A 22,032-nucleotide genomic window follows, 5' to 3' on the forward strand; every position below is an offset into this window, starting at 1 on the left:
TGAAAAATAACCAAAACAGGAAAGGGAAAAAAACACACTAGAAATTTGTCAAAATTTGTTTTTCTAGAAAATTTGCACCAGAGGCACTTTAACAGACTGGTGACACTGCAGTAAGAATTTACATTCTACTTCTGCATTCAGAGTCTAAAAGGAAAAGGTTTACCTGTGAGTGTAACATAATGCTATCAACACTCACACTTCATTATTGCCTTTCATTTTGCTTTGTTTTCAAGCACATCTCCCAGAGTGCAATCTTTGTTTGGACTGCTATAGTTCTGGAGCTTGTCTAAAGGAAATTCAGTGAAGTGCCATCATTAATGCTTTTTTAATTAAATATTAAATCTGCTGTGGCAGAAAGTGTATGAAATGAACCAGTTTAGCAGCAACCTAAGCAAAAGCTGAGTAAACACATAAATAATTAGAACATCATTTCTCTCGCTTTTCCCTGGGAGACAACTAAGCTGTATCAAAGAAATATAATGTATCTGGGTACTTTAAGACAGATTAGATGAAATTTAAAATGTTTTTCTATACAGTACAAGTGAAGTGCTGATTGTTTTATTTATATTTTCATGTTTTCTGAATGCAAGGGGAAATTATTTCCTCTAAAGTTGCTAGCTAGATCTGAATGTTGCTTAATAGCATTTCATTCTGCAGTTTCTATTCTTACGGTCACCAACCAATACAAATAAATTAATTTTTTCAGTGACTGTTACAAAATTACAATATGACAAAATTTCATACTGATAGAGCTCAGGAAATAATTCATGGTCAATACCACATTTAATAGATTTCAACTCTTTTTCTGTTCATGAGTGGCCTGTGAACAGATTGCAGTTCTCAGATTTATTTGTTATTCATATTTCTGTGAAAAATTCTCAGCCTATTTAGTTCAGGAGCAATTTGTGAGAGTATTTACAGTGTGAGTTGTTTTGATTTGACACACAGGTCATGTATGCGTATCAGATTCCTGACTGACTGGGTATAGCTGTTAGAAAGAGGTTTCTGGTACAAATAGTAATGATTATGAAGTCAAAATTCATTTCCATTAACTTTTTTGCAGTGTTTGCTCAACTCTATATACCAAAAACTGGGGCTAAGTGAGCTAAATTGGTATAACGTACATAAACAAAGGTTGGAATAAGATGTAAATTGTATTAGCAGGTAGTTTATTTTTATTTGCATTTCCTACTACATCCCTCTTTGGTCCATTGTGGTGAAAGTTACAACAACTTAGACTCCCCTGAGACCCACTTACACTTCCCTCCTGATGGGTAATTGACGCCACCTTATATAGTGGCAAAATCTGAACCTGTAATTGACCAGTACTGCTCTATCAGTTGGAGCAACAGAGGAGGCTTGAGTGAAGACAAGGTGAGGATAAAATGTTCAAAAGCACCTAAGGTCCACATTTTTAAGGTATTTTATGCTGCCCCTCAATTCGGACTACGGGGTGTGAATAGCAGTGTGCCGCAAAGTGCAGCTCTGTAACTCCTGCATATGGACACTGCGGGCATAAATGGAAAGGCTCTTACAGTATGTCTACACTTCATTAAAAACACCCATGGTTGGCCTGTGTCAGCTGACTCGGGCTCACAGGGCTAAGGCTGTGGGGCGAAAAATTGCAGTATAGGGTTTTGAGCTCAGGCTGGAGCCCGGGCATTGGGACCCCAAAAGGGGGTCCAGCCCAATCCTGAATGTCTACATTGCAATTTTATAGTGCCACAATCAACTGACCTGGGCCACCTGCAGGTGTTTTACTGGTTGCCAGTGTAGACGTAGTCTTAGAGTACTCCTCTTCAAACAGGATATTAATGCAAACTAAGAACCTTTTCGTTTGCACCTGCAGCATCCACATGTGGGAGTTAACAGAGCAGCACTTTGGTGAGCACTGCTATTCACACCCCCCGTAGACTGAACTGCAGGGCAATGTGGACACAGCCTTTGGCTCATAAGTGCCTAAATCACTTTTGAAATAATTCTACTCACAGGGATTTTTACCATCAGGTTAGCCAAATGTGATCTACTGCCACTTCAAATTCAGGGTTTTATTCTAACTATTTACTCATAGGTTAGACATCTTCGTAACTAAATATACACAAGCAACAGGCTAATACTGATGTCAGTCATGCTAATAAAGGCAATTCAACTACTCACATGCATGTGCTTAAATACCTTGTAGAATCAATGCCTACATGAGCTAATTAAATAGAAAGATTGACCTTTAGAAATAAAGATGAGGTGACTTTTGCAATACACAATTTTATTTGTTAGACAGATCAGTCATCTGTTGTAACTCATCATACTGTATCTAATACTTTACATCCCATTCTAGTCATGTAGTACTGTACTTAATGAATTAAATGTTCTTAATCCTTGCTTGTTAAGTACTGCTGGCTACCATACTATGCTGCTTAGTGACTTAATTACGTTAGACAGACTAAATTGTTTCAAATGAATTCTTACAAAAAGGTCCTTACTAAAATGGATTTTATTTTTCCCTTTCTGCTTGCTGCCAGAAACCTCTCCCAGGGCCTTCTACATTTTCCCCCTATTAAGCAGCTAGCTGTATGTCATTGAGCCTATGAACCTTTGCAGTAGCTTGCACTGTTTCTTTCTCCCTTTTAAATGAGGTTTAGGGAGATTTTGGACCTCTAAGCAGTAAGTTTTAGCAGTTTTCTCTCAGGATGAGTGACACCAGTATGGGGATGGGGCAGAGTGCCATAAATTAACCCTGCCTGGGGTGCCTTCTAGTGGCTGGCTACAGCATGACAGGTGCACATGTCTCACTTCCTCTTTTCTTCCAGAGTCCTCAGTAACTCCACACCAGCTTTCCATGTATAAATAGCTCTTGCTGGATTAATTTATTACAAAAAAGTCCGATGCATATACATCTTAACAAAAAGTCCCACAACCGAATCCAGAATTCCCCAGCACAGTCTAAATAGTGCACTCAATCTGTCACGTCCCAACAGCCCATTTGACATGCCAAATGCAGCTCCAGCATCTCTATGCCACTCCTCTCTCTGGGGCAGTTCTGGCATCTCTCACCACACCTTATTTCAGCCTCTCTAGTTGGGTTCTTCTTCGGTATGGTTGTAGCTCTCACCCAGAGATATCAGTGGTCTCACCTCTCCATCATTCTCCAGCCTTCAGCTCTCTCTGGTCTTCTGGCTCGCAGAGTGGGGGAGCTGTCTGGCACACTGGGGCTGTGGGGGGCAGCAGCCGCCCAGAGCTGGGGGTGCTCTGGGAAGGCTCCTGCTGTGGAGGGGGTTGGCCGGGGCCTTAGGCACAAGGGGAGGGATCAGGGGCTAGCCTCCCACAACAGCCAGGTCACCGGCCGGCCCTGGGTGTCTAATTGTAGTGTAGACATACCCACTGAATTTTGTTGGCCCTTCATTATTCTGTCACAGTTTCCCAAATAGTCTCTCCATTAAGTGTCAAGTTTCTGCTATAAAATTAATGCTCAAAGGCCACGCTGAAGGTTACATTCAAAATGGAGGTTAAAAATACAACATGGCATTCACAAAACCAAAGCTGATACAGACATGTGCACCAAGTTATCATATACTCGACTGACTGACCACTATGAATTGAATTAACTGAGATCTTGAAGGTTTATGCAAGTCTTAACTTTAATCCCATTTTGGGTAATCACCTAAAAGTTCAGCAAATTGCAGGCTCAGGACCATAGTGTTAAAGTGAATTTTCAGCCTTGGTTTTGTGGATCTTAATTCAGACTTTCTATGATTCTGTTGACATTACTTGAACAGACTTGTTTTAGTGCACGTGTAAGTGTCGTAAGTGGTACTAAAGTTCTTCCATTATAAACCTCTTGTTTGAGGTGAACTATGGTGAATGTGCCTGGATACTATTCCAAACACGGAATATGTTAGCTGGACCTGGTTGTACCACTTATCGTTAAGGTTGCCAAATGTTTCCCATTATAGGGGCTTATTTTCAGTTGTTCAGAATTTTTACCAGAGAGTTTTACCTGAAGTTTTCTTTGCTGGGTCTCTGCCTTAGGCTGATTTTTAATAAATAAGTAAATAAAATGCTTCTGAAAAAACAGTTCAGTCATTTTGAAGAATGAGACCAAAGGAAAACACATTGTTTGCCCATGTTAAAAAAATAGTTAATTGTATTTAAAAACTAAATAAAAAAAGTAAAGCCACATTTTGCTTTTCATAATTACCCTATATTAGATAATCATTGCTTCATTTTACATTCACTTCATCCAACTGATAAAACAATGTAATACAACATTATCCAACTCAAACCACATAATTATCCAACACTTAAGTAATTACAGGGCAGAACACTTTACTAGCCACTTAAAAGTTTCAGAATTATTTGACAGTAGATAAGTAAGTAGACTGCAATACTGTCATAAAAGCATTGTGAAAATTCATTATGGAGAAAAGTACAAATGAAAGATGGTTATATTTTATCTTTGCCAAATGTCCTCCTATTCGTCTTTACAAATATAAAGACTTCTCTTGAGTGTGGGACCCAGAAAGTAATTTCCAGGAAATTATCTTGTAGCATGAGAACAAACAAAGACACTTGACATCCTAATGTGTGTCTGTTTCATGTTACCAAAATAGATACCTTATGAAAAACAGGAAGAAATTAAAATTTTGGTGAGAGAAAAATCAAAATTTAAGGACCAAGAAATCCAAGACTAAGAAAAGCTGAGAACAAAAAAACCAAAAAAAAAACAAAACAAAACAAAAAACCCATAGTATCCAGTTTAAATGATGGCTGAGAGCGAACACTCAAGCCAAAGACTGCTTTCTGGGGAAGGAAGTGTGCTGGAGCACAAGGGAGATCTAGCCAAAGATTGCTAGAGAGACTGGTTCTTTAGTTCAAGCTGTACAGACTCACGTTTTTAGTACTGGAAGTCCTTGAGTACTGAGATTACCCTAGTATGAGCCAAACTGAAAGCCATCACATAAACATATTGGCTGTTCAGTCTTTCTGATTGGATGTGTAAAAATAGAGATATTTGATTTGGAAGAGGTCAGTAATAGTTGGATAGACACTAATCTGCTCTTTTGCATATGCAGTACTGTACCGCCCATTCAACAAGTACAAGAAGATATGTAAAAGCATGTGCAAGAAACAAAATGCCTGAAGTTCTAAGGAATTGTTTTGCTTTCTGCAATAGTTTGGTGTATAGCATTGTTAGTCTGTATAGCATATGTGGGTCAGATATTTTTATTGAAGATTAGTTTTGTTCTTTTTAGTTTCAGGTTTCTTTCACAACACTTTTAAGAGGCATTTATTGATCCACCTGTCATTTAGAGGCTACAGACTCATTGGTCTGGGAAGAGAAAAATAAATATAGCTTTCAGAGAGGACTCTATTCTTTTTTTTATGAATACTCTATTATATAAACAAACATTTTTGAGCCTTGAATTGTTCTACAAACTAAGCTTTCATTATTTCTGTTATAATATTGTATCCCTAACTTTAGGGAATGTTCTTTCACAAAAGGTGTTCTCGACATTGGTTGGAAATCTCAATGCTCTCAGACCACAGGGGCAGAAACTAGAAACTTACAAAAACGTTCCAATATTTCCTTTTACCACTCTAACAGAAGGAAGGGGGAAAAGAGAAAATGAAAAAATGAAAAATCACCACCTGGTCATCATTCTATTGCATTCAACTGTTTAAAAATAAATAAGGGAAAGGTGATAAAACATTTCAAATATTTTTCAAAACTATTTCCTTAAAAGTTTCCAATAAAAGTTTTTCCAAAAATGAAACAATCATTCAAAAAAAATTCCATTTTTGACCAGCTCTAATATTTACAAATTGCTTTCATAACATCTGGCAGGAGGTGCTATAGAAGGGTAAATCTAGCAGCCTTGTCTGTCAATAGATAAAACCTTGTGTACCAACTTTTAGTGTTTGTGAACAATTGAAAAAAAAGACGCAAGAAACTGCCAGTCTGGAAAATGCTGGTGACTTCTACTTTATTCAGAGCTAATGCGCTGAAAGTTGAGAGCTGTCTGCTGTTGGTCAGATATCGTAAGCATTCCATTTATTATGAGTCTTACTGTACGCATTAGGCTTCCAAGAAAGAGTAAATCCAAAACTACTACTAATTAAAAAATATATTTTAAAAAGACTTGGCCAAGGAGATGGGATTTATACCCAGGTTTTGTTTATCCAAAGGTTTGGCTTTTAGGCTAGGTTATAGCTCTTCTCACAAGAATATAGCCCACCATCATGAGTCAAAATATCACGAGTAAAATCCTGGCTTTCTGGAAAGTCAATGGCAAAACTCATTGGGGTCAGAATTTCACCCCAGAACATGCTCTGGATACATCAACCCATCTGAACTAGAAAATGAGCAGCTTCTTGTCTTTGATGCAACCAAAATGCTAAGGGTGTTACCCAAAGGACATCTCATTCCCACTATTGAAATGTAAGTGAGAATTCAGGAATGGCCCATCTATACTTCCAACTTTCAAACCCAATAAACTCCACAAAAAAGGCAGGCAATACAAAATGCTCCAATTACTGAAACAGAAGACAGAAAAGGCCAAATTGCTATACATCAGAGGAAAAACCCAGAGCAACCAAACAGTGGAAAACCCCAATTTCATGCATTATCCCCTAAAAGCTTTAGAACAAGTTTGAAGAGTATAGACAGCCTGGAAATACTATTTTTGTTCAGTGTGAATTTAATTTCCACGTGTTGGAAATGGAGAGTGTGGAATGAGCAAAACCAACTCAAAGCAAATGCCTCAGCCATAAATGATTGAATATTCAATGTTGTAGCCGTGTTAGTCTGTATCAGCAAAAACAACAAGGAGTTCTTGTGATACCTTGGAGACAAACAAATTTGTTAGTCTCTAAGGTGCCACAAGGACTCCTTGTTGTTTTTGCTGAATATTCAATGTTTTGATTTAGTCATGTTATTGAAATTTGGAAATTTGTCTGCTTCCCTCTGTCAAGGAAGATGTGGCCCTTAACACCCCAAGGATCTGAGAGCTTTCCCCATATACATAGATTTATCCTCACGACCCCTTTCTTTAGGGAGGGAACTCTTATTTCCCTTTACAAACAGCATGGAAAGATTAAATGTCACCATTTCTTTACTTTGCTTTCATTGAGTACCACTTTACCCCTCACAAACTGAACATTTGAAAAAGATTTCAGTTTGAATCAAAGTGTTTCATTTCACAATTGTGACCTTTAAAAAAAACTCTCTCTAATTACCTCAAATTTTAAAACAGCCATTTCAAGCAGAAAACTAGAATTTTTTGGTTGTGGAAATGTTAAATTAACATTGAAAAATTCTATACTTTTTGAACATTTTTAGAAGTAGAGAAATGTGTCAAAACAGACTTTTCCATAAAAAGTTTCAGTTTTAACAAATCTGCATTTTTTCATGAAAAAATATTTTCTGGAAAAATTCTTGACCAGCTCTAACGACAAATTCAATGGGAGCACTTAAGGAGTAAGTTACTACTCAACATGAGTATCAGAATCTGACCCTAAGGGCTTGTCTACATGAACATTTAGTTTGTGGCAAGTGGGGGGTGAATCTACCCTGCACTAACCCTGCATGCCATATGTCTGTGTGGGCTATGGATGCACATTAACATCAGGTAGGGCATAGCAAGCTATTTTGGGGTAGATTTATACCCCAGCTTGCCACAGACTAAAATCTCATGTAGACAAGGCCTAAGTGACTTACCCATGGCCACACACAGAGTGGCCATGCTTCATCTGGAGAGAGAGAGAGAGAGGTTGAGGTAATACAAACTCTTTCAAAAAATCTGAGAACAAGAACAAATCAGAGTGGAGGGTTTACAGTAGCCAAGGGAGAGAAGTGTGTATAGTTACAGGACAGTTATCAAGAATCCAGATAATCACAGAGCAATTATGCATATTCCTGCACAGTTTGGCTAATGCCTCTCAGCCAGACTACAAGGATTCTCAAAATGATACAGTCAAGATATAATGGTTCAATAATTGTACAAATTGGACACTCCAAACCAAAACACAGGGAATTATGTAACTGGAAATAATTGAACAGTTTCAGGTCAGTAACAGCACAGTATCCCTGCCCTCTGACTGTTGGACACAATTCCATGTATGATCACTAATAATTGATACTTTCCGGTTATATGCCACTTCTCTCACCCCACTTCAGAAACTTCAATTTACAGTTCCATTTTAATAGTTAGAAGCAAGAGATAATTCTGACCCATTGTTCATGGTTACATGCACATGTCAGTACGTATTTCGATATAAAACATTATCAAGTATTTTATTATAGGCAGGGCTGAAGACACCACCTATTATTAAGGTTCCTAACTCTTGTCATTGTAAGACCCTGTTTTCAATTGAAACTGAACCATTCAAGCTGAAATTTTCCAGGCTGGGTATCAACCTCTGGCTGAATTTTTTTGGAAAATTTCCATCAAAATGGTTGTGTCATTCCCAAGAATGAGGCTAGGGAAACAGACATTGTTTTGACCATATTAAAACATTCTGGTGACCTTTTTCTTTTAAATGTTCTAGTCCCATGCTTTGGAGCAAGACTTCAAATTAGAAAGGGGGTAACAATTCTGTCAGGTATGTGCCTTTTGCCATCCCCATGAAAGCCATCCAAATTTCACCAAATGATAAACCTTGGGGGAAAAAAATCACCATTCATACAACCTCAGTCAGGTATGCTAGAAATTCACAGGTAAAAATCTCTGAAGATTCCATCTGGACTGGTCATGCTCTATCCAAGGACTGAGCAGCACTTTCCCTGCAATTGCATCTCAAGGCTGCTGTGTGCCATCCCAGGTTTCAGCAACTGAACTGAGAGCCTTTTTCTCCTCTGTTCTCAAAGTCCCCCACCTCAACCCCTGCTGGGGCAAGGCAACTTAGAAGAGGAAAATGCCTAATTCAAATGCAGACAGTACAAGGACTCGATTGGAGAGGGTCGATGAAGTAAATTGGAACTGGAAATTGCTTGTGGGGCATGGGAGGGAGAATATGGACTAGGTGTTCAAGGAGACCTGGGATCCAGAATGGCAGAGGAGACTAGGACTCGCTGGGCAAGGAGTTTGGGAGAAAAAACTAATACAGGATGAGGAAGCTGAAGAGGGAGACTGGGAGCCAGTGAGGTTCAGGAACATGGATCAGGGGGAGAAGGACAAGTGTGACTAAAGGCCAATGTGGGTAACAGACATATCAGATGAGGAAAGGGGAAGGGTGAGGAATGGGACTGGGATGAGGTGCCCGGCATATTGTATGTGTGTGTGTATGTGTGTGTGTGTGTGTGTGTGTGTGTGAGTGAGAGAGAACAAGAGTGAGAATGAGAGAGAGAACTAGGACAGAGACAAGTTGGAGGGGATGGGGGGAAAAGGGGTCAAGCTTGACTTAAGTGACTTGACTAACATCACATAGAAAGTCTGTAGCAGAGGCAGGGACAGAATTTCAGTTTCCCAGGGCAACACTCAACTGCTTTAACTATAACAGCATCCTCTCTTTATACAATCCCTGGCCTAATTCATTCAGTATACAGCTTCCAACTTCTACAACAAGCAAGGCAGGGGTCCTATAGACCACAGCCCCCCTTACCATACAACTCTGATTCATCCCCAAATCAGATCCACCCCATGCATTGAGGGACACGGGTCCTATGGAAAAAGTAATACACGATCATGTAATTGAAGACTATAGCATATGCACATGGGGCAGCAAATTATTTAAAGATCTTTTAATATAGTCTGTGTGTGTGTATAATATATACATATATATGAGGTGCAAGATATAGGCTCCTTGGTAACTTCCCAGATTTGTCTCCACTTTTTGGACATGCCAAGGAGTCAGATTGATCTAGTATGTAGCAGTGCCCTTGGAAAAATAGCAAAATGCTTGTATTCCCATGATGCAACATCCACTCACTAAATTAATACAGAAATGTGGCTTAGAGGATGCAGATTTTCCTTTTTCTGTCATTAACTCTAATAGGGAAACAGCCAGGCACTCCATAGGCAGCAGTCATCTGAAGCACAGTGAGCAACTGCAATCTGCTGCTACAGCAGAGACAACAAACCACAAGTGTCTTAGGGACTTCACTTATTTACATGCAGGATAATTCTCGGGGCTGGCCTTTAGAGGACAAGAAAGACTCAAAATTCAAGGTGTTTGGGTTAAGACAGAAGAGAGGGGAGAGAGAACAAAGTTATTTCAGGATTAAAAATAGTTATTGCACCTTTTACAAATGAAAGAAAAGGAGCCTTTACCTGCCCCTGTGACTAGTCATTATTAGCATTTGCAGTCGACTGTAGTGCTCATTGTTGTCTGATGTCTGAACTTGTGTTGTTCTGAAATATGCTGGGAAAAGATGTTGCGATGACTGCCTCCCTGAAGCTCCCAGAGAGGAGACATGCCTCTCGTGGGACTAGCCTAGTGAACAGAAACAGAAAGTAATTTAAAACATTCAGGATGCTTTTCAATATTATTTTTATAATAGTCCTTGAAGTCCCCCTCCGCTCTTTTTTCTATTGTCTCTGGTGGTGTAGGTGCCTATCAGCTTTCAGCACACACACACCTCTTGATACGTATGACGTGCTGCATATACATCAGAAACTACAAGGGGAAACATACATTTATCTATGGTAAGTAGCAAATGCAGTACAAACTACAGATCTTGAAAATGTGACTGATAACGTGAACTCAAAGTCAGCGACAGAGGAATGTTGTTACGAGCTCCTTTAGAATATTACCTTCCCTCTTTGTGGAAAGTGGTAGCACTCATGAAAATGAGGGAATAATACCACTGACTAAAGATGTGATGTGGATAAAGATTCTTTAGGATGAGTTTTAGAATTACTAAACTCCTCTCACTTAAGACCTTTTCTAAATTTGAACCTAGGCCTTGGGAGGTGAAAAGGTAAGGAGTGTGTGTGACTTCTGACCAGCAGATATTACCCTCTACAGACCTGAAGTATTCTTGACTCAGTGGTAGGCCTTACTTACCTGATCCTACAAAACTATTAAAGATTCAGACGCAACAAACTTTGATAAGGTGAAGTAGTCACTGCTCATACTGCTACTGCATTCATGAGACGAGTTTTATGGCATTTTATGGTACAGCTGGTAGGGAAAAAAAATTCACCAGAACAGTTTTCTATTGGAAAATGCAGTTAGGTCAAAATCTAAACATTTGTGGGAGTATCCTGATTGAAAATTTATCATCAAAAATGTCATCAATTATTTGTTTCTATTTTATCATTCCATTCCAACTTTAGTAAATTATGATTATGTATTTGATGTGTAAATTTAATATCAAAATGAAATTTAACATTATGGAAATATCGAATATTTCCAAGTCAACTTTCTTTAGAGTTTTGATTCTATGGGAAATTGTGACCTTTTGTCACAAATCAGGACAATGAAATATTTCAAAGTGTGAAATATTTCCATTTTCCAATCAGCTCTGTTTTACAGCTTGGAAATTTCTCTACTGAGCAGACTTAAAAGAAAAAAGTATCCTGAAATGCTTGCATTTTCCACTGCTTTTAATGTTTATGTATTTATTTATAAGGATGCAGGGATTTGGACTAGGGCATGTGTTTTTTAATTACTCTGAGGCTCCCCTTGTCATTTTAATTAGTTTGGAGTTAACTTCTATATCGAACAATGTCTTGGAAGTTTTCATATCTTTCATTGCAGTACTCTATTGCTTTGGGGATGATTAAGCTTTCAACAAGAAGCCTGTCATCTAGGGAGGAACTAGAGTTTCATCTGTTCACAGAACATATAGGGCTGAATTTCTAGGATGCGTGGAGGGAATAAGTAGAATCAATAATATTTAAAGACCACCGCTTAGAGGTAGTCTTGATTTACCATGTTTGCAGATTTCATGCCAATCTGTTACTTCCTAAGTTTTTTTCCTCTAAGAATCAAAAGAATGTTAAAACTTCCCTAAATTAGTGAGTATTGATAATGTTCCCTTTGTGTCTTAAAGAAACATTGCCAAGACTGGTTGACATAAAAGTAGACCTGCCAGCTGAATGCATATCATATACCTCCTCTTTAGCTTGTGTACTCCATATGATCTAGTAAGGTGTTGAAATCTTCAGGAGTTTTCTGTCTGGACAATGTATTACTCTCTAAACCCATATACAGAGCTACCACGGACATCAGTGGATGCACAGATCAAGGGCACAATATGTAAGTAGCAGCACTTGTCTGCACAAAACAATGAAGCAGACAAGCACCATAGAGGATGAATGGTGGTGAAAATGTCCCACATATATTGTTTTAGATTTTCAGTTCATTTTCACTTCAGGAGCATCACTAGAAGGTCCCGAAATTTGGAGATCCCAGACTCACCAGAAAGTGAAAGACGTGCCCGGGTTGCAGGAGCATGTTTCAGTCCTCATTGTGTGACACAAAGTCCCCAGCCAGAACACACTCCAGCACTGGACTGTAAGGCAAACACAGGTGACCTCACTTTATTGCCCACCACAACTCCAAAAGCAGCATTGAGAACAAGAAGGTGAGGGGGAATTCAAGTAACAGCCTCTGCAGAGATCTCCACCAACAGCTACTTCCCCCTGCCCTCGGGGAATACCCTGGGACAGTTCTTACTGTGTTCTGGAAAGGTTGGTTGGTTTTTAAAGGGACATTACATCACACTCATCTCTCCGGAGTGGCCCAGGAGTGCTTCATTCACTGCTCTCCATTTCAGAGAGAGTCATCAAACCAGCCTTCCCATAAGGAATGGCCTCCTTCCTCCCAATTCCAAAACACTCACTCTGTTGGCCTGGATCATGAGAATATCTTTCCCACAATCAAATAGAGCAAAGTTTTATTTTAGCGCAGCTGTGTAAAGCAAACATAGAAATGTATCACAGGCTAATCACAGCATTCTTAGAAATCTGAAAATATCAACAGAAAACTGTTTCACAATTTCCTCACTTCCTCACTGCTACTGTCAAGCCATTGTGTAGAACGCATATTAAAATTTAAAAATAAAAGTCCTGCACTTATGCTGACTCCATTTTTAAACCATATCATATAGTACATCCTATAGAAACCTGCGGTTTACTACAAAGAAAACCCATAAAGGGAAATTGAATGACGTTCATTACAAAAAAAAAATCGAGTAAAATTTCCTTTAGAACCCTGAGTCAAGATCATTCTATCTATAACTAAGATCTTCAGATGCTATCTTCTCCCATTGGAATTTGCCCAACAGTTTCTCAGTCTGGTTGCCTCCTGTTAATAGTTTCCAAAAATTCTGTCTTTTTGGTCTCATTAAGTTCTATATAGAAAGGAAAGCTTCCTACAGGCTTTGAATGTACTAATATTACATAGTATCATAAACATAGGAATATCAAAGAAATTACTTTTAAAACAAAGTTGTGTCAATACTCTTAGCATTCCCCCTAGGCATTGACGTGCAAATTTTACAGCCTGAGTAGGTTATAGTCTCCTTTTTCATTAAGGGCTATTAAAATCACAGGAGTGTCTACTCCTGTGCTCCCAATCAATAATGGACCTTAAATACTTTGTGAATTGACCTATAAAAGGTGATTTCTGTGCCACGTTTATGAATACCGTGGGGATCTAACACAAGGCCAAAGTACATGTAATGCAAGTAGCTGTGCAATTTTAAAAACAGAAGGTGCATGGGCGATCCTGTGATTGTACATATCAAGCACTCCTCATCAGATGATTCGTGTGACCCACAATCCTAATGTTAACAGATTTGTTCCAGTAGAACGTGCTTACAGAATGTACAGTCTGGCAGTGTTTGACAGCCACATGCATTCAAAAGTTATGGGTCAAACACTAAAATTGTACAGGTTGGTTGAAGAAGTCATAATATTTTGAAAATATAATTCCTTTTGAGCTGATTTAGCTTCTGATGTTTGTGCCTTTAGGGTTCACTTTTTCAAGCTATCTTACCCCTCATAGTTACAGAAATCTTCTTTTTTTTATTTTAAATGGAAGCAGAGATTCTCACATAGTCACGTGACTCCAGGGCTTTAAAAAAATCTAAGCATTACAGGACTTGTAATGACCTCACAAGAGCTGCCAACAACGCACATCCCATTTTGATAAGTGGTAATCCTCTGAAAAAGGATTGATTGGGTTCTGTGTCTCACTGTGGTACAGAGGCACTGGACTGAATTAACATGCAAGAGAAATGGGGATGCAAGATACAAGACAACTCCATTCTCCAATTTCCGTGGGGGTATTTTTTGATTGCTGGTCACATTGCTGTCTGCATTGTCTGCTCTGCAGTTAGTACATTGGTAGAACTTCCAGCAAGTACTTCTTTTGAGAACAGCCACACAAAATTCCCTCTGGATCAGAGAGAGGGAGATCCTAAGAAACAGGAAAAATCTACTTACAAAACAGCTAGATTTGGACACTGTGGTCTGTCCCCAAGTAAAGGACAGCACATTGCTGTATGGCCCTTGAAGAAGCCTGGAAGTCACAATCTTTTTCCCCATCTCTCTCTAGCTCTGGCGAAAGAGTATGCTTCAAGAGAGCTATATAGTCATACATACGCTCCGAACAGGCCAGCATCGCTATGCAGTTAGCCATTTCGTGGTGCAAAGTGAGATAGCACCACCTCCTCCTGCCTACCTGCACAAGCCTGATAAGCACCATGCTCAGACACTGGTCATATGATATACTAGCACAAGGTAGCAAAGATTAACGTCATAGTCCCCCCAACTCCTTTGAGTCAGTGTGCAGCATCGGCAGCAGTCTGGCTCAGATATCCTTCAATATTCATTGTGCCGAGAATATGACTCTGTAGCCTGGTGATTTGCACCTAGGAGGTAGAAGATGTGGATTCAAATCCCTCATCTGAATGAGGCTGAGAGAAGCTTTGACTCCATATTAGCTCCTTCAAGGTGAGTGCCTTTAAAATTCACTTCTCAAATTCTACAGTTTATTCACTGAGCTCTGGATTGAAAATATATGATGATATCTGAAGTCTGAACTGTATTGATTTTTGGTCGAGCAGAACAAACATACCCATGTGACTTGGCTGGATCAGTGTAATTTAGAACCACATTTCCTATCTAAATCCAATTTAAAATTCACTTTCTCTGAAAATTTGTTGAAAAATTGTTGTTTCTGTTAATACTCCTGCCTGTTCCCATTCACCATAACATTCATGGATTACAAACACAAATGGGGTGAGAAACTAATCAAATCATTTATATATTTGCTGGAGTACCTATGGTATTCATCTTACTCTACAACTAACCATGCAGCATTTAGTAAATAGCATGTTGTTTCAACTCCTACCTCCCTCCAACATAACAGGCATAAATGGGATCATCAGGCTAAGATCAAGGACAATATATGTCCATAACCAACCAACCCACCTGTTACCCCAGGATACTGTGGGCCACCACAATTTTAGTTCCTCTTTAGAGAGAATTCTAAAAGCCAGTTTCCTAAGTGTCCCTTTTAGTCAACAACATGGTACCATTCCCAGAAGTGATGCGTTTGGAAACAACAATTACTGAATTACAACTTGTAAGATGTTGACACCTACTAGCATGGAGAGTTGGGGAAAATACTTGATCTGTTGTATTCATTTAGATGGCACATATAGCTCAAAGAGTCAAAGATGTCAACATAACCCAGTCATTGTCCAACATTAAACAGTTTTAAAGAAAGTCCAAGGTTTGATCCATAGAGACCTTAGCCTGCTTGGTACCATGGCAAACATACTATTAAAAATCCTTTTAACATTTTATTAAAAAGATTCAAGAAAACAATTAAAGTATTAAGTAAGGCTTTCATTTTAACAGCATCCCTTGTTCCCTGTTTCTTTAACTGGAGAGAGAGAGTTTTTAGAACCTTTCCCTGACAGTCTCTTCAATGGAAATAACTATCCTTTTGGAGAAAAGAAAAGAAGTTTGTTGATGCTGGAGCTGCTGTTGTTGAGGTCTGAGCCCTTCTCCTAGAAAAAAAAAAACCTCACACAAAAGGAGAGAGAACAGAACAGCAAAAATAGAAAATGCAGCTTCTGTCTCTGGTGTTGACTCTTGCCTGCAACCTCACTGCTGGAACACCATAGGCACAGTACCTGAAACCTAGCAAACTTGTACCAGCATTGAGCTGCTTAGGGCTTTACATTTAGCAGTTTCTTTCTGGTCACAGGTTTACAATAGTGTTGCAAAATACACAGTCATGGCTAGCTCAGTAAGCCTCTTATTAAAACAGAAGGAAAACTGAGAGAGAGAGAAAGAGAAGAAATACAATTGGGAAGGAAGAAGACACAGCAGGGAGACAGCCTCATATCCCATGTGGTTTTTGGGATTCAGCCATAGCTGGTAGAAGTGTCGATGTCAACTGGGTCCCTGTCTTTGGCCTGGTCTGGTCAGGGCATCTGAGGATCAGAATGACAGAGGCCTGAGGTCACAGGAGATGGTGGGGGTGGCAGCCACGATGGTGAAGCTTGCTCCGTTAGCCAATTTTCGATCAGACAAACTTTTCCAAAGTTTGTTTTTCAGGACGCCAAAAGGGAGCGATAGGTGAATTAGTCCATCCTCTCATTATTTTGTCCACCGATTAGGCCTAATTTCCGACTCACCAGTTTTTGTTCATTGCTTTCTGGTTCCACTTTTCTTGTTTACCAAGCATGATTTTAACATAGTCCTTGAATTTTATCAGTAGGCCTTTTTGTTTGGCTAGTTCAGTCTGTCTCACTTTTGTACCTTTTCACATCAACATTTGTTATTGGTTATTGAATCACTATGAACTTTCACTCCCATTTTGTTGATGATCTCATAATTAGGGTAAATTTGTAGGTCCAATTCACAGCACACCAAACTCAGGACCTTGGCACTCAAGTTTTTGGCCCAATTCCATTACTGATCAAATATACCAGTTGTCCAAATACTTCTCCATAAGCATAGCACATTCTTGCCATTCTGTATCCTGCTTACCAAGGAACACTCTTTGGTTACGGTTATAGAAATGTGCAGAAGAGGAAGCAGAAGTTCAGAAGCAGTTAACAGGAGCTAATGATTAAGTACGAAACTTAATCCAGCCAAAGCATTTTCTAAGTATCCTCATTAAGATCTAATCTAAGGATAATTACTAAAATGCTATAGGGGACATCCCCTAGCACCAACTAACACTCCCACCAATGGTCAATAACACAACTGTGACCTATAAAACTCAAAAAATCATTTGAAGTCAAAGTCTTCAGCTCCTTCAGCCCTTCCCCTGATAAAATTAAAAAAGTTTGGCGCTGGCAGTTAAGTTGCTGTGATGTACAGAAACTGATGAAGATGCATAAAATGGTGTGTTTTATTACTGTAATTCCCACATGCTACGGTGAGAGGGTGATGACTCAGAAAACCCAGCACTTTGATTGAGTATGGATTTGTGCTTAGAGGGAAGCCATTCAGGCTAAGATTAAAATTCATGTGGTAATGAGAACTCATACATTAGTTTTTCACAGCCCTATTACACACTTGTTCCCATCATTTCTAAAACATTTTCTTCACTATTTTCCTTCCTCCTGGAAATAATGACCCTTTTTTTCAAGCCATATTTATAATTTCTATATCAAACATTTTATCTTTCTTCAAAGTAACTTAGAATGTGCAAGCTGCTAAAGTTGTTGAAATTTGGCGCTCGGAGGAAAAAACAAATTAAACAAATTTGTTTAAACCCAGTAGGCTTATAAATCTTTCCTTCAGCCTTCCACAGCTCCAACTGAATGCCGATCTCTCCAGCCTCACATACAGATTTAAACTTGACATTATCTACTGAGTCTTGAAAAAAGTCCTGCATACCAAATTGAATTTTTAAAATGCATATGGCTTTCCAGTAAGGAATTAATACATTACATTAACTTGATATGCAATGGAATAACATTATGCTCAAGGAACTCATTTATATTTGTATTCTTTAGCTCACATTTGAACTTCGATAGTTAAGGTTTACATGTTAGAGTTTTGCCAGTTTTCAGTTTTATGTTTTTACATAACTAAAACCCTTGTGTATTCATTTGGTTGACAAATAACTATGCTCAACCTAGATACTTTTTAATCTGATTAGGGGTCATTGCTTTGGTGGAAAATAATAAAATCAAAGCGAGGTGAAGCATTAGTATATCTGACTTTTACCTAGGGTTTAGTTTCAATCCAGTTGCTTGCCACTTTAATTCAGCCTTTCTCCCCCACTTCATGGTATGCAAATATTTCTCCTCTGAGCCCCTATGGCCAATCCAGAGTTTGAAAATAATCAAATAGAACAGTGTGCAATTTAAGGTCCTGACAACAAGTACAGAAATGTTGTTTTATGCTTGAGGGAACTGTGCACAAACCATCTGCTGCCTTGGTGATTCCCGTGATGCCTGTCAAAGTGAGTATGCATGAAAAGGCAAGGAACGGAAAGGAAGATATTATCACGTTGTTTGGTGCAAGAACCTGAGAAACTTCAGCATCCCTGCTGGACATCATTTTGATAATAATCAGATCCACATGGAATATTGCAAGCTCACCTATTGTATATGGGGCCCAGGGGAGCATCCCCATTGAGTATTTTCATTAGGATGATGTCATTATGTATTACATGCACAGTGATTTAAGATATTAATATGATCAAGTGGCCCTGAATCATGGGAAGTGATGGACAGAACACAAATTATGGTACTGTTTTTGTTATCATCAAAGAAGGTCTATATAAAGATGAGTTTAATTCCCCTATAACCTTACCACACCTTACCCTTTCACACACACACACACACCCCACCCACCAAGGGGGGGGGGGGAGAAAAAAAACACATCTAGAGAATCAGATGTTTGTATTTTTAAATCACATCACAGAAATCCCCTGAACTGTATCTAAGAGAATCAGATCTGAGAAACTTAAATCAAAGCATAACAGGAGAAAATAATTCCTACAGGATTATATTTTACCTGAAAGAAACATACAGTATATAGATTCCTTCAAGTTATACTACAGAATTGTGGCTATTACATTTATTCTAAATAGAAAACATAGTTGTACTTAAAACTTGGGCTATTTGCAACTAAATATTGTGTTATTCACATAGAAGGAAAAAATGTATTTATGTGTACACAGAAAATTACATTAAAAGAACATTAAGGTTGCAGAGCCAGGAAATGCTTGTATCAAGGTAGCCTATATAATCTTAGTTATAATCTTAGTTCAGCCCCCTGATGCATATGTATTATGCTACAGTCTTTTGTTACATGATTCTATGCTATTTTTGCCACAGTACCCTTGCCTCATTCGGTGCACAGGATAGAAGGTGCTTTCCTCCTGAGCAACCTAATTGAATCATGGGAAGAAAGCAAAATACTGATGTGTGCCCACCCCTCCTGGCTTGCTTACTGCACTCTGAAGACAGAATTATTAATTTCCTTCTATGCTTTCCTATGGCACTTATCACTATAGTTTGAGGGCTTCACAAATATTAATTTTATTTTCATAAGATGTCTATGAGGTGAGTGGATGGTATTATCTCCATTTTACAGATGGGAAACTGAGGCAGAGAGATTGAGGCCAGAAGCTTCCACTGATTTTGGGTGCCCAATTTCAGACACCTAGGACCTGATTTTTCAGAGTACTGGGCATTATATAGCACTTGATGTGCTCAAATCACCATTCCAATTGACTTAGGTTACAGCTGTGAATACTCAGCATTTCTGCTGAGGAACATACAACTAGTAAGCACCTGTGAAAATGTGGTTTAAGTGATTTACCTAGCATCACACAGGAACTCAGTATCGAAGGATTCTCCAGGATTGCATTCAATTGCCTTGACCATGAGACTACCCTTCCCTTTCCCGCAGTCTCCTGCTTCACTCACTATACTATACCTCCAAACTTCAGGAACAAATGAGGTGGGGGTCTACAGACCACAACCTTCTTTACTGTATAACCTTGATTCATCCCCAGAATAGTTCCATCCTGTCCACTGAATGAGGCACAGGTCTTTTGGGGAAGAATAGTACATTAACATTTAACTGAAGACTATATCATAACACATATACACGGGGGCGGGGGCGGGGGGGGGAAGGGGCTGACAACATTGCACAGGTATGTCCGAATTTAAATGCTTGATTTTACAGTATTATTGCTCTTTTAATACAGTTTTGCATATGTAATCTCCTAGGTTTTAAAAAAGCAAATTGAAAAGATTTTAGCTACTACTATAGTCAAACAAGTTTCTACTGATCACATGTGAAATGCAATTTTTTAAAGCCTGATAAAGCTGTCATCTTTGGGCAGATTTTCATAGAGATGGCCAAAAGCACATCCCTGACACAAAGGCCATCCTCTTGCCGAATTTCAAGTCCCTACTGCAAGGTATGGGGGCACTAGAGTTGTTCAAAGTAAGCCTTGACAAAAAACCATAAGCAAAACGTATTTTCCTTGGTCCCATTCTCAGAAATGGCCGAATATTTTTTTTCCAAAAAAATTTCACGTTGAGGCAGACACCCAGCTTGGAAAATTTCAGCTTGAACATTGAAAGTTTGGGAAAGCATTAAGGAATTGAAAACAAAGTCTTATAATGGGAAGAGTAAGGCAACCTTAATAATAATACTTTCCTTGCCTATTTTACATATAGTGTATGTGACACACACCATACAATTCATCTACATTCTCTCCTGTCTGCATGTCGATATGTAAATAGATGTAAATGGCAGGGGCTGTAATAGAAACAGTCACAGTAAGAGTTGGTTTTGCATTAAACACTGTATACAAATACAGTGATTGTTTCTTTTTCAAGCCGCAGTAGAATATTGAAATCCTGACACAGGTAGTATCTTCTTGGTAGGTTGCTTCCACATACCAGGCTTTCTGGACATCAGGTTGGAATTAATCTCCAAATTGACCATACCGCTCAGTTTGGAATTGTTTCCTTTTCAGGCTGCTCTTGGGCACATGCCTGCCTAACGGTGGGCTCGATGTTGCCAGGTGCTGAACACCTTGGCCCAGATCCTGCAAAACACTAAAGAATGTGCTTAATTCTGTGCTTAAAGAGTTGGGGGCTGTTAATAACGGAAGGTTTTAAACTCTTTCTTCCACCTGGTTGCCACTGTTCTATGTAACAGTGGAAAAAAGCTTAGGAGCGGACATCCTGTCACTACTCTTAGATCTGGTGCCCCGGCACACAATTATTTTCAGCTATTATCGTATTTGCCTGCTAATTTCACTCTATTTCAAGAATATTTGTATTTTGCAAAAATTGGTAAGGAGTTTGTTTAAAGTTATCCAATGTACAATCCAACATTTTGGTACCATTTCATGATTAGGGCAGTTCTGTGTCACTCCACTCACTGAAGAGGCGACTGGGATACCAAGGTGGCATCAAGCATTTGTCTAAGATAGACCAGCTGCTGGCATCAAGCCTTGTTCCAAGTTCCAGTGAGTCCTCCTTCCCCAGGGCGGTCGCTGCTTCCTGGCAGAAGAGGGACCCACAGCATAGGGAACCTCCAGCATATGCAATAACTCACCCATAGGAGAGCAAAGGCAGTGACAAACCTAGAGACTACAGTTGGAACATGAAAATTAGAAGGCATATTGAGAATCATTATGGTGCTATTCACTCAAATTCTCATCTGCCCATTTTGTCCCCAAGAAACCTGCCCCCCCTCAAAAAAAGTAGATATTATACATATAAATGGAGTAATACACAGAACAAAAGTAAGCCGGTTTCCCCTCTTCCCAAGAGCAATATTCCATGACCCATTACCCCAACCCACCAGCAACTCACATTCTTACTCAGTTATACTGATTGGGATTGTATGCGCCTAAGGACAAGTACCTTGCCTTCTTATGTCTATGTGATTTAAGACACATGGATTTATGGCAATATTAATGTAGTAATCAGGAAGTGGGTGGGAAGAAAAAAAGATCTTTGGGGGCTAGAGATATGGTGGATTTAGGATCAGAGAAATTGACTGATTGGGGATGGGGTGAAAAAGAAGGTGGCCTGGTTCTGGATGAAGGGAGGAAATAAGAAAATGGAGAGAGAGTTTA

The 22,032-nt window shown here is 39.0% G+C and overlaps 2 long non-coding RNA genes across 3 annotated transcripts in view; both read right to left on the reverse strand.

The window, feature by feature from the left end:
• The window catches only part of LOC122462428, a 199,872-nt gene that overhangs the window by 130,739 nt on the left and 47,101 nt on the right, over positions 1 to 22,032 (reverse strand). The gene's annotated exons all lie outside the window — the stretch shown is intronic.
• The window catches only part of LOC119567427, a 73,436-nt gene that overhangs the window by 50,156 nt on the left and 1,248 nt on the right, over positions 1 to 22,032 (reverse strand). For both annotated transcript variants that reach the window (XR_005227450.2, XR_006284966.1), the window contains exons 2-3: positions 12,361 to 12,454; positions 10,266 to 10,428 (exon numbers count right to left, since the gene is read on the reverse strand). This is a non-coding gene — a long non-coding RNA (uncharacterized LOC119567427). The remainder of the gene's footprint in view (positions 1 to 10,265; positions 10,429 to 12,360; positions 12,455 to 22,032) is intronic.

This window comes from Chelonia mydas, chromosome 11 (genome assembly GCF_015237465.2).
Source record: "Chelonia mydas isolate rCheMyd1 chromosome 11, rCheMyd1.pri.v2, whole genome shotgun sequence".
NCBI classification, from domain to species: domain Eukaryota; kingdom Metazoa; phylum Chordata; order Testudines; family Cheloniidae; genus Chelonia; species Chelonia mydas.